Here is a 12,040-nt window from a genome sequence, read left to right as displayed (position 1 = left end):
AATTGGTATTATGGTTGGTTGCACAGTTAGCTAGAGATTTAGACTGAATTTGGCATTTTTATCCATCTATAAAGTGCTTCCCCAGGTTCTGGAATAGGCAGTTTGTTGTTTGATGGTGTTAAAGATGTAATACATCGGAAACTTGACACAGAGAATATAAATTGTTCCATGTAAAGCAGCAATTTGCAACTGACTGATGGTGATTTTGTAAGTAGGTAAGAAGGAAGGAAGGAAGGAAGGAAGGAAGGAAGGAAGGAAGGAAGGAAGGAAGGAAGGAAGGAAGGAAGGAAGGAAGGAAGGATCTTTATCAGCCTGATAACATCCCATCTCTCTTACCATCAACAAGATAATCTATCTTCTTTTGGATACAAAAAATATGAATTTGTTCTGATTACTCCAATATGTCTTAGATTCTAGAAAAGGACCTCAGCAGCCAACCCTTACTACAAGGTATAGCTAGAAATCAAACGGGGTGTTTAATGCCTTCAATAGCTGGAGCACTTCAGATAGAACATTTTTATGCAAAACAAACTCCATTAACCTCTCATAACTTACAATGGAATCATGTTGTTCAAATCATGCTCAAGAAAAAGAAAAATTCCATATGGAATCTTGTAGCAAATGGCTTGTTAAACATTTTTCTGTTTGGAAAAAAAAATGATTTCTGTTGTGTCAGCTATTTCAAGGACTTCACAGATTGACGGGGCTCAGTGTCATATTGGGCAGCAACATACAGCATAATTGGCTCCCTCCAATTGAGCTCAACATGAACACATCCACTTCAAAATAGTATTTGAATACGCCCTTCAGAGGTTTGGGAATTAAGCATTTATTTGAATCCAGTTAGTCTTCTGATGACTACCCTCCATGTCATTGTCTTGGCAACCACATTGAAGTGGTTTGCCCTGCTTTCTTCCAATGTGTTCTTTGACTTCCCAATTTAATCAACAGCCAACTGAAATACTATTTGGGTCTGACCCTGCTTAGAGAAGAAAGAAGAAAGAAGAAGAAGAAGAAGAAGAAGAAGAAGAAGAAGAAGAAGAAGAAGAAGAAGAAGAAGAAGAAGAAGAAGAAGAAGAAGAAGAAGAAGAAGAAGACTACTTCTGAAGACATTTCATTATCCTAACCAGGTAACATCTTCAGTATACTTAGTGCAACCTGAGAGGTAATAAAATGTCTGCAAACAAACAATCAAGTGCACAAATACTCCACAGTTGAACCCTGTGCTACATAGAGTCTCTTATATTAAAAAATAAGGATGGTGAGAGTGATGAAGCAATGTATTTCCTTCTCCTTACACCAAAGGCAGGGTGAAGAACCATGTCCTTGGCTTTTCTGAACAACAGAGTCCCATTGCTTAATTAAAGGAGCCCAGAGCAGGACTGAATTAGCTAGGAAGATACTATGAGAGATAGATGGTCCCTAAAGTAAACTTAAAAACAACTATTTACACTGGGATTCTTCAAAGAGAATTCTGGGGAAACCTGCGGAGAACTTCACTGGATCCTACAAGGGAGGAAAAAAAACACCACAATTCTTAGTCTGATGCAGTTCTTCCTCTATCCCCGACAGGATGTCACCAGCATTTGTTATCACCCGTATTCACAAGCTGCCTGTTTCTTGAGTTTCCCCACAGGCACAAGTACACAAGCCAAATTTCTGCCTGCCCCCAAACTCAGATAAACATTTCTCTAGGCCAGGGGTGTCAAACTCAATTTCATTGAGGGCCACATCAGCACTGTAGTTACCCTCAGGGGGCTGGGTGGGTATGGCCAGGGTGGGCGCGGCCTACTGGGTGGGCGCAGCTGGAGTGCATATGGCCTACTGGGTGGGCATGGCTAGCTCTACATCATTGGCATCAAGGGTGCCTATGGGGGCCTGGGCAGGAGTGGGACAGATCTGAGGGTCTCTGGCAGAAGGAGGGTCTCTGGGCCAGGGCCAAGGCAGTGGGGGCCGTTCCCTCACTGTTTCCAGGATGGCTTCAGGGACCACATGAAACCACTTCGCGGGCCGGATCTGGCCCCCGGGCCTTGTGTTTGACATGTCTGCTCTAGGCCATGGGTAGGCAACCTTGGCTCTTTTATGATTCATGGACTTCAACTCCCAGAATTCCTGGCTCAGGAATTCTGGGAATTGAAGTCCATAAGTCATAAAAGAGCCAAGGTTGCCTACCCCTGCTCTAGGCATTAAGCAGGACATGATAGCAGAGGGAGCTAAAAGCAGAGGCGGTTAGAAATCGGTACAAGTTTCTGACTTGCTTAGTAGCACGAGAGCAATTCCAGGAACTGCCTCCCTCTCCATATTTCAGGTTGCAGACTAGATTTGTGTACATGCATCTGTGTGTCCCCAGGAAGTCTGCTTAGTCATCAAGGTGGCATCCAATTCACACCTACTTAGGCCTAAGTCCCATTGAGTTGCCTCTGAATTGTCTTTAAAGGCTAAGGAACGGCAGAAGAGTTTTCAACTAATTTCACCTTGCAAGTAACATTATCTCCTATGAATTTCTGGGTAGAGTTTTTAAAGGAATACCTTGAAATTGACAGTCAATACAGGCATTCTTTGATTTAAGACCACAATTGAGCCCCCAAATTCCGATGCTAAGCAAGACAGTTGTTAAGTGAGTTTTGCCCCATTTGATGATCTTTCTTGCCACATTTCTTTTAAGTGAATCATGCAGTCATTAAATGGAACCTGGCTTCCCCAATTTACTTTGTTTGTCAAAAGCCAGCTGGGAAGGTTAGAAAAGGTAATCGATGACCTCGGGATGGTACAACTGTCATAAATACATGCCAGTTGCCAATGGTTGTAAGTGTGAAAACCAGTTCTAAGTCCCTTTTTTCAGTGTCATCGTAATTTCAAATGACCACTAAATGAATGGTTGTAAGTTGAGGACTACCTATACCTTGTTGTTTGCAACAACCTATCTTTGTGACAGAGCCTTACGGAAGTTAAAAAGCAAACATATACAAGAACGATGATCTATGTTGACAAGTAGCATCAATTGTTCCAAATACTGAACAACGATCTCAGAAAAAGTAATTACACCCAGTCATTCAACATTGATTTGTTTGGCTAAAGCATTAACTTCCCAAATAATTGTGAAATGCAAGTCTTGTTTTCGTACATATGAAATATTAATTTTTGGGTGAGCAATGAATAGCATTTTTTTTGGTTTCATTACTAATTTTCCAACATTGGTGCTTTGCCACTCTTGATCAGGAGTTCTGGGAATTTTAAAAAAATAATAAGTTCCATGATCTGGAAAAAAAAAAGTCAACTCCTGATCTGCATTATCTCTATATAAACGAACTTTCCAGAGCCACTGAAAACAATAATGTGGACAATTAGCATAGGCAGTCCCAAGAGAGGGCCCTTTGGTTATTCCAGCTTTAATCCTTTCATGTATATAATGGTAGCAGAATAGAGATGGAAAGTAGGATACCAGGTGATCTCTCCTCCATTCTGCACCATTAAAGAAACACTGTGGTGGAGTTAACGGCCCGCAATCCTTGGTTAACAGCAATGAGGACTGCTAGGACTGCCATCACTAAGTGATGCAGCCACATGATATTATGTTTATGACTGCATTGCATAGGGAGAGAAATTCCCAGTCCCAATTACTGTTGTTAAAGAGCTGTAGCATATAGGACATTTGAATGCTTCTCTGGAAAGGTAATGATACTTAATGAATTGCATTTAGAGTTGCCCAACTCCATTACATCAGGGACAGCTAATATTTCCCAATCAAGAGCTAGTTTGGCGTATGTGTTAAGATGCAGGATTAGAAACTAGGAAACCATAAATTCTAGGGTGGTTTGGGGGCGGTCATTATCTCTCAACTCACCTTACTTCACCTGGTTAATGTAGAGAAAATAGGATGCAGGAACATTATTTATACTACATTATTCTGTGCAAAGTAAAGGTAGGATATAAATTAAATAATAAAATAAATCTTCATGCAGGGCGGAAAAATCCAGCTTATATTTGAAGTTTCTTCATTAAGGAACACTAAATTAGCTGCTTTTTCTGTAGCCTGAAACAGAGCAGAGTAGATTTTAATATTACCATTTTATCCTGTTGCATCTCCTTTATAATCTGGGTGTTGCTTTCATGTAGACACAGACAGGATAAAGCTGGCTGCAGTTCACTGCTTTCTGTAATCGGTGCATGACGGAAATGACTATCAAGTTCATATGAGAGTGTCTATATTATTGCTACAAATTATTTTAATGTTGCTCCCAGAAAAAAAAAACATTGATGCATGAGAAAACAGCACACAGGTTGAAATGAAATAGTAGGCATAGGATGATGGATAAAGAATCTCTTCTGTTTGGCCATAAAAGCAAGTATGACTTTTAATTAATGAGTAACAAGGGAGAAGTATCTGTAGGCGTTCAGTCTATGTTCTTAGAACAGTTTAGGGCATACGTCCTGACAAGAGTTTTACTGTGCAATTGTCCAGTCCCACTCAAAGAATTTTATGGGAAGGTCAAGTTGTTGTAGTCTCCCATCTGTAATCCTCCTGTGTTTTCCCATCATTCCATTTGCTTTTTTTCTCTTCTTACCATAATAAGAAAGGATGGAAAGGCAGCAGAGCTGCACTATGTCCTTTGACTGACAGGGTTGGGAATTCTCTGTCTGAAACCACTCTAGATCTATTCTCCAGATATCAAAGCTCTTACTCAACAATCACCTTCCTTAACTCATCTGTCTGCTCTACTTCCATGCTGGACTCCCTTTGTCTTCAGCTTCATGTTTGTCTTTAAGAGAAGCTCAGTCTGTACCTCCAGTTGACCACCATGTTATAAATGATGGAATAGGCCAGTAATTCTCAACCTGTGGTCTGTAGACCTTGGAGGGGGGAGGTGCACACAATGTGCACACAGGGGATCCGCAAAGATTTAAAGAAATTTTATGACATAAATTTTGAGTTAAGACCTTGTGATCCACAACAGGTATTTAAAGGAGGTCCTCAATGAAGAAAATGTTGAGAATGACTGGAATAGACTATTTCTGAAAAGACACATTTTAATATACTAGTTTTCTAAAAGCAGTAGGCATGGATGCTTGTTTTATTTGTTGGTTTCTTTCTGCATTTCCTACAACAAATGGGGCTTATTCCCCAATTCTAGTCCCAATGCAATCACTCTTCTGAGTTTAAGGTCTAAAATTCTATAAAGGCACTACTGGCCTTGGACCTGATCCCCACCCCATCCCATGATGAACAACTGGATGAAGCTTTGCCTGGGTTCACCCAACATGCTAAATATTAAATGTAGGTTTAACAACACATCACCACTAAGCAACCATACTATAGCTTAATAGGCAAATCATAGGTGCTTGCTGCTTGTTGAGCTATCAACTGCCCACTCCTTTGAAGATGCAAAGGATCTGCAAAATCTAGTAGTGAACATCAAGGAGTTCAAAATGAGACTAAGGTTAACAAAGATCTAACTAATGACAACAACAGGGATAATAATAAGTCTTAGAACCAGGGCTTTTTTTCTCATAGAACGCTCAGAACGGAGTTCCGGCACCTTTTTTGGATGGAACCTTGTAGGATAGGCAAGGCGGGTTGTATGACATGTGTGAGTTCCGGCACCTTTTTCTTATACAAAAAAAGCACTGCTTAGAACTGACAGTGAAGTTATTGAAGTGGTGAATAGCTTCCCCTTTTAGGATCAACCATCAACAGCAGAACAAGCTGCCAAGAAACATGCCACAGACTAGCATTTGGTAGAGCAGCCACGAATGGGATGATATTTCTCTTATCTACAGAATAATGCCAGCCGCAATATTCTCTACGGCTCTTTATGAAAGTGAATTCTAAATTTTAAAAAAGCAGAACAAGAACAGCATTGACACTTTTGAACTCTGGTGGTGAAGAAAACCTCTCTTCCGAGAATACTGTGGACAGCCAAGAAAACAAATCAATAGATTATTGAACAGATCAGCCCAGGGTTTTCACAGAGGGCACAAATTATTCTACTTTAGACACATTATACGAAGACCTAGCTCTCTGGAGAAGGCTTTAATGTTGGGAAAGGTGGAAGGAAAGAGAAGACAACTAGCAGCAAGGTGAATGGACTCAGTTGAAGTGGCAATGGGCGTAGTCAGGAGATGTGAAAAAACAGGTTAGGAAGAAAATATAGTTGCTAACAGTGGACACCGACTTGATAGCACATAATCAGTCACACATTCTTTATATGTGGTAGTCCTCGACCTACAACAGTTCATTTAGTGATGGTGCAAAGTTACAACGGTACTGAAAAAAAGTGACTTATGGCTATTTTTCACACTTAGGACCATTACAGCATCCCCGTGCTTGCGTGATCAAAATTCAGATCCTTGGTAACTGATTCATATTTATGACAGTTGCAGTGTCCCAGGGTCATGTGACCGTCTCAAGCAAAGCCAATGGGGAGGCCAGATTCACTTAACAACAGTGTCACTAACTTAACAACTGCAGTGGTTCACTTAACAACTGTGGCAAGAAAGGCTGTAAAACGGAGCAAAACTCCCTTAGCCTCAGAAATGTTGGCCTCAATTATGGTCATAAGTCGAGGACTACCTGTACTTTAATGCAGTTTCTCTAGACCTTGACAACTTCAAGAGGTGTGGACTTCAACCCCATGCCAGCTGGAGAATTCTGGAAGTTGGAAGTCCACACCTCTTGAAGTTGCCAAAAGTTTAATGCACACACCGCCGCTAGGCATTTTGACCCAGAAAGGAGTTACGGCAGGGGTCTTCAAACTTGGCTCTTTTATGATTTGTGGACTTCAGCTCCCAGAATTCCTCAGCCAGGCATGCTGGCTGAGGAATTCTGGGAGTTGGAGTCCACAAGTCATAAAAGGGCCAAGTTTGAAGACCCCCGAATTATGGTAACTTTAAAAAGCTGGAAGATGAGCCCCTCAGGTCGGAAGGCGTCCAATATGCTACTGGGGAAGAGCAGAGGGCTAGTACTAGTAGCGCCAGAAAGAATGAAGCGACTGGGCCAAAGCCGAAAGGACGCTCAGCTGTGGATGTGTCTGGTGGTGAAAGGAAAGTCCGATGCTGCAAAGATTTTTTCTCCATAGGAACCTGGAATGTAAGATCCATGAATCAAGGAAAACTGGACGTGGTCAAACAAGAGATGACAAGACTAAACATCGACATCTTAGGTATCAGCAAACTAAAATGGACAGGAATGGGTGAATTTAATTCAGATGACCATCAGGTATACTACTGCGGGCAAGAATCCCTCAGAAGAAATGGAGTAGCCTTCATAGTCAATAAAAAAGTAGGAAAAGCAATACTGGGATACAATCCTCAAAATGACAGAATGATCTCAATTTGAATCCAAGGCAAACCATTCAATATCACAGTAGTCCAAGTCTATGCCCCAACCACCAGTACTGAAGAGGATGAAATTGACCGGTTCTATGAAGCCCTACAGCACCTTATAGAACTAACACCCAAAAATGATGTCCTTATCATCATGGGGGATTGGAATGCTAAAGTAGGAAGCCAAAAGATAAGCGGAATAACAGGCAAGTTTGGCCTTGGAGTACAAAATGAAGCAGGGCACAGGCTGATAGAATTTTGTCAAGAGAATACAATGGTGATAGCAAACACTCTTTTCCAACAACCCAAGAGACGGCTTTACACATGGACATCACCAGACGGTCAACACAGAAATCAGATTGACTATGTGCTCTGCAGCCAAAGATGGAGAAGCTCTATACCAGGCATGTCCAAAGTCCGGCCCGCGGGCCATTTGCGGCCCGCGGGGCGGTTTAATACGGCCCTCAACAGCCCTCCCTGCTGTATGTAAATGCGGCCCTCCCACGGCCCTCCCTTCTGATTGAGGGCCGCCCCTTCGGGAGCTGCTCCCGCCTCCCCCGCCGAGGGGCCGCCCCAGGAAGCGCAGGCCAGCCCAGCTGCCGCCCCCACCCCGCCAGCCAGGCTCCGGGGCTCCACGCGGCTTCCTCCGCCTCCTCCTCCTCTTCCACCAGGCCTGCTCGGGGCCCGGGGCGGCTCCAGTGCGCAGGGGAAGCGTGCGGAAAGCGGATCGCGCCCTCATCCTGGCCGGAGCGTAGCCCAGAGGAGGAGCCGCTGGGCCGGGCATGCCCTGAGCGGCCGGGGGTCTCCGGTCGGGCCATACGGCGCTGTGGGCGAGGCGGGGGTGGCTGGCGGGGGTCTCGGCCTGCCCGGCTGTCCCGCTGAGCACCTTTCCTGCGTGCCGCGGCTGCCCATGGCGGCGGCTCCGGCTCCGGCGGCGCTGGCTCCCGGGCGTGGGGGCTCTGGCGGTGCCAGGCTGGCCGCTCTGGTACCACAAGGACCTGAGCCGGGCGGCGGCTGAGGAGCTGCTGGTGTGGGCCAGGCGGGCCGGCAGCTTCCTGGTGCACGACAGCGAGAGCGTGGACGGCGCCTTCGCCCTCTGCGTGCTGTGAGTCCAGGGACCCGCGGGCGCCGCCTTGGGGACGGGCCGCGGGAGGGAGGGAGGGGGCCAGGGTGCACCTGCAGAAGACTCCCCCCCAAGGCTGGGCATTCCATGGCGGCGGCCCCGGAGCCTGGAGAGGGGTCTGTCCAAGCCTCCGATTTCTTTCTTTCTTTTCTCTTTCTTTCTTTCTTTCTTTCTTTCTTTCTTTTTCTTTCTTTCTTTCTTTCTTTCTTTCTTTCTTTCTCTCTCTCTCTCTCTCTCTCTCTTTTCTCTTTCTTCTTCCTCTCTCCTGCCTCCATTCTCTCTTCTTCCTTCCTTCCTTCCTTCCTTCCTTCCTTCCTTCCTTCCTTCCTTCCTTCCTTCCTTCTCTCTTTCTCCTTCCCTCCCTCCCCCCATTCGTCCTTTCTCCTCCCTGTCTCCTTCCCTCCCTTTCTCCCCCCCTCCCCCTCTCAGCCCTGCCTGGCGCTGGAATCCCGGGGGTGACCTTCCGCCATGGAATCCGAGACGACTTTTTCGGCTGCAGAAATGTCAGCCTCCCGGGACGGGCTGGGCGACCCCCCGGCGGGGAGAGGTGACTCCCCTCCCCCTTCTAGTGGCTTTCCCAACTCCGGCCGCGCCGATCTGCCGCTCCTCCGGTGGGTTGAAGGGCCGGCTGCCTGGCCGAACCGCCGCGCTCCTTCCCCTCGCCCCGGGCTTGGCGCGGTGTCTGTGCCGGTGCAGTGAGGCTGACGGTGCACGCCTGGCCTGGCTGAGCGCGTGGCGGTTCGGCCAGGCAGGAAAAGGTGCAGGAAGCGGCCGCCGCCTGGTAACGGCGCCCGGGCTCACAACGTGGAGGCGGCGAGCAAGCGCACGCTCAGGGCGAGGTGGCCGCGGTCCAGTGAGGGAAGAGCGCCGAGGGAGTGGCCGGCCGGGCTGCGCTGCTGCCAAGCAAAGCTCGGCCGGGGCGCCCGCTCTGCTCTGCCTGGCGCCAGCTCAGAGACTCCGCCCACCAGGCCCTTCTCCCGCTCAGCCAGGCCAGGCGCGCACTGTCAGCCTCGCTACACCGCCTCCACGTTGTGAGCCCGGGAGCCGTTACCAGGCGGCGGTCGCTTCCCGCACCTTTTCCTGCCTGGCCGAACTGCCGCGCTCCTCCCCCCCCTGCCCCGGGCTTGGCGCAGCGTCTCTGCCGGTGCAGCGAGGCTGACGGTGCGCGCCTGGCCTGGCTGAGCGGGAGAAGGGCCTGACGGGCGGAGTCTCTGAGCTGGAGCCAGGCAGAGCAGAGCAGGCACCCCGGCCGAGCTTTGCTCGGCAGCAGTGCAGCCTGGCCAGCCACTCCCTTGGCGGTCTTCCCTCACCGGACCGCGGCCGCCTCGCCCTGAGCGCGTGCTTGCTCGCCGCCTCCACGTTGTAAGCCCGGGCACCGTTACCAGGCGGCGGCCGCTTCCCACACCTTTTCCTGTCTGGCCGAACTGCCACGCTGCTCCCCCTGCCGCGGGCTTGGCGCGGCGTCTGTGCCGGTGCAGCGAGGGCGCTCCTTCTTTGCCGCCGGAGCTGCCCTGGCTTCGAAGCCCTCTGGCTCCCCTGGGCGAAGGCGACGTCCAGGGAAGGGCGGGTGTGTCTGTGTGTGTGTGTGTGTGTGTGTGTGTGTGTGTGTGCACGTGCGCACATTCTGTGTTTCACAGCCATTTTATGGGCTGGGATGTGGGGAGCTGGACAGGGGTAGGTAGGGCCCTGGCCTAGCAGAATTTGTGAAGTGGTGGAAGTGTGTGAGCTGTTACCAGAGAGTCTGACCTTGTCAAAGTAAGTTTGACAAGGTCAGACTCTCTGGTAACAGCTCACACAGTAAGTTTTTTTTAAAATTTATTTAAAATATATTGTGAAAACTCAGCTGTCAGTTGATCTTATGTTATAAAATGAAAAGTATGCCATTTGCAATTAACTTGGCAGAAAATAATTCATTTGCATTTAATTGTAATTGTTCAAAGAATGTTCGGAAAAATGCCTCCAGCATGTTCACTTCATCCAATCTGGCCCTCTTTGAAAAAAGTTTGGACACCCCTGCTCTATACAGTCAGTAAAAACAAGACCAGGAGCTGACTGTGGCTCAGACCATGAGCTTCTTGTTGCAAAGTTTAGGCTTAAATTAAAGAAAGTAGGGAAAAGCGCTAGGCCAGTCAGGTATGAATTAAATCATATCCCTGTTGAATATACAGTAGAGGTGACAAATAGATTTAAGGAATTAGATCTGATAGACAGAGTGCCTGAAGAACTATGGACAGAGGTTCGCAACATTGTACAACAGGTAGCAACCAAAACCATCCCAAAGAAAAAGAAATGCAAGAAAGCAAAATGGCTGTCTAAGGAAGCTTTACAAATAGCTGAGGAAAGGAGGGAAGCGAAAGGCAAGGGAGAAAAAGAAAGATATGCCCAATTAAATGCAGAATTCCAAAGAATAGCTAGAAGAGATAAGAATGCCTTCTTAAATGAACAATGCAAAGAAATAGAAGAAAACAATAGAATAGGGAGGACCAGAGATCTTTTCAAGAAAATTGGAAAGATGAAGGGAACGTTTCATGCAAAAATGGGCATGATAAAGGACCAAAATGGCAGGGACCAAACAGAGGCAGAAGAGATTAAGAACAGGTGGCAAAATTACACAGAAGAACTATACAAGAATGAGCTTAACGTCCCTGATAATCACAATGAGGTGGTCACTGACCTTGAGCCAGACATCCTAGAATGTGAAGTGAAGTGGGCCTTAGAAAAGCTGAGCAACAACAAAGCTAGTGGAGATGACAGTATTCCAGCTGAGCTATTCAAAATCTTAAAAGATGATACAGTAAAAGTGCTACACTCAATTTGCCAGCAAATTTGGAAAACTCAACAGTGGCCACAGGATTGGAAAAGATCAGTTTACATTCCAATTCCAAAGAAAGGCAGTGCCAAAGAATGTTCAAACTATCGCACCATTGCACTCATTTCTCATGCTAGTAGTTATGCTTAAAATTCTACAAGCTAGACTCCAGCAGTATGTGGATCGAGAACTACCAGAAGTACAGGCAGGATTTTGAAGAGGCAGAGGAACTAGAAATCAAATTGCTAACATACACTGGATCATGGAGAAAGCTAGAGAGTTCCAGAAAAACATCTACTTCTGCTTCATTGACTATGCTAAAGCCTTTGATTGTGTGGAACATAACAAACTCTGGCAAGTCCTTAAAGAGATGGGCATACCAGACCATCTTATTTTTCTCTTGAGAAACCTGTATGCGGGCCAAGAAGCAACAGTGAGAACTGGACATGGAACCACTGATTGGTTCAAAATTGGGAAAGGAGTCCGGCAAGGCTGTATACTGTCGCCTTGCCTATTTAACTTATATGCAGAGCACATCATGAGAAAGGCAGGGCTAGATGAATCAAAAGTTGGAATTAAGATTGCCGGAAGAAACATCAACAACCTAAGATATGCAGATGATACCACTCTAATGGCAGAAAGTGAAGAGGAACTAAAGAGCCTCTTGTTGCGAGTGAAGAAGGAGAGTGCAAAACTTGGGTTGAAACTAAACATTAAGAAAACCAAGATCATGGCATCTGGCCCTCTCAATTCCTGGCAAATAGATGGGGAAGAAATGGAGGTAG

This window comes from Vipera ursinii (assembly GCF_947247035.1).
Source record: "Vipera ursinii genome assembly, chromosome: 2".
Lineage (NCBI taxonomy): Eukaryota > Metazoa > Chordata > Lepidosauria > Squamata > Viperidae > Vipera > Vipera ursinii.
This window is presented reverse-complemented; position numbering follows the sequence as displayed.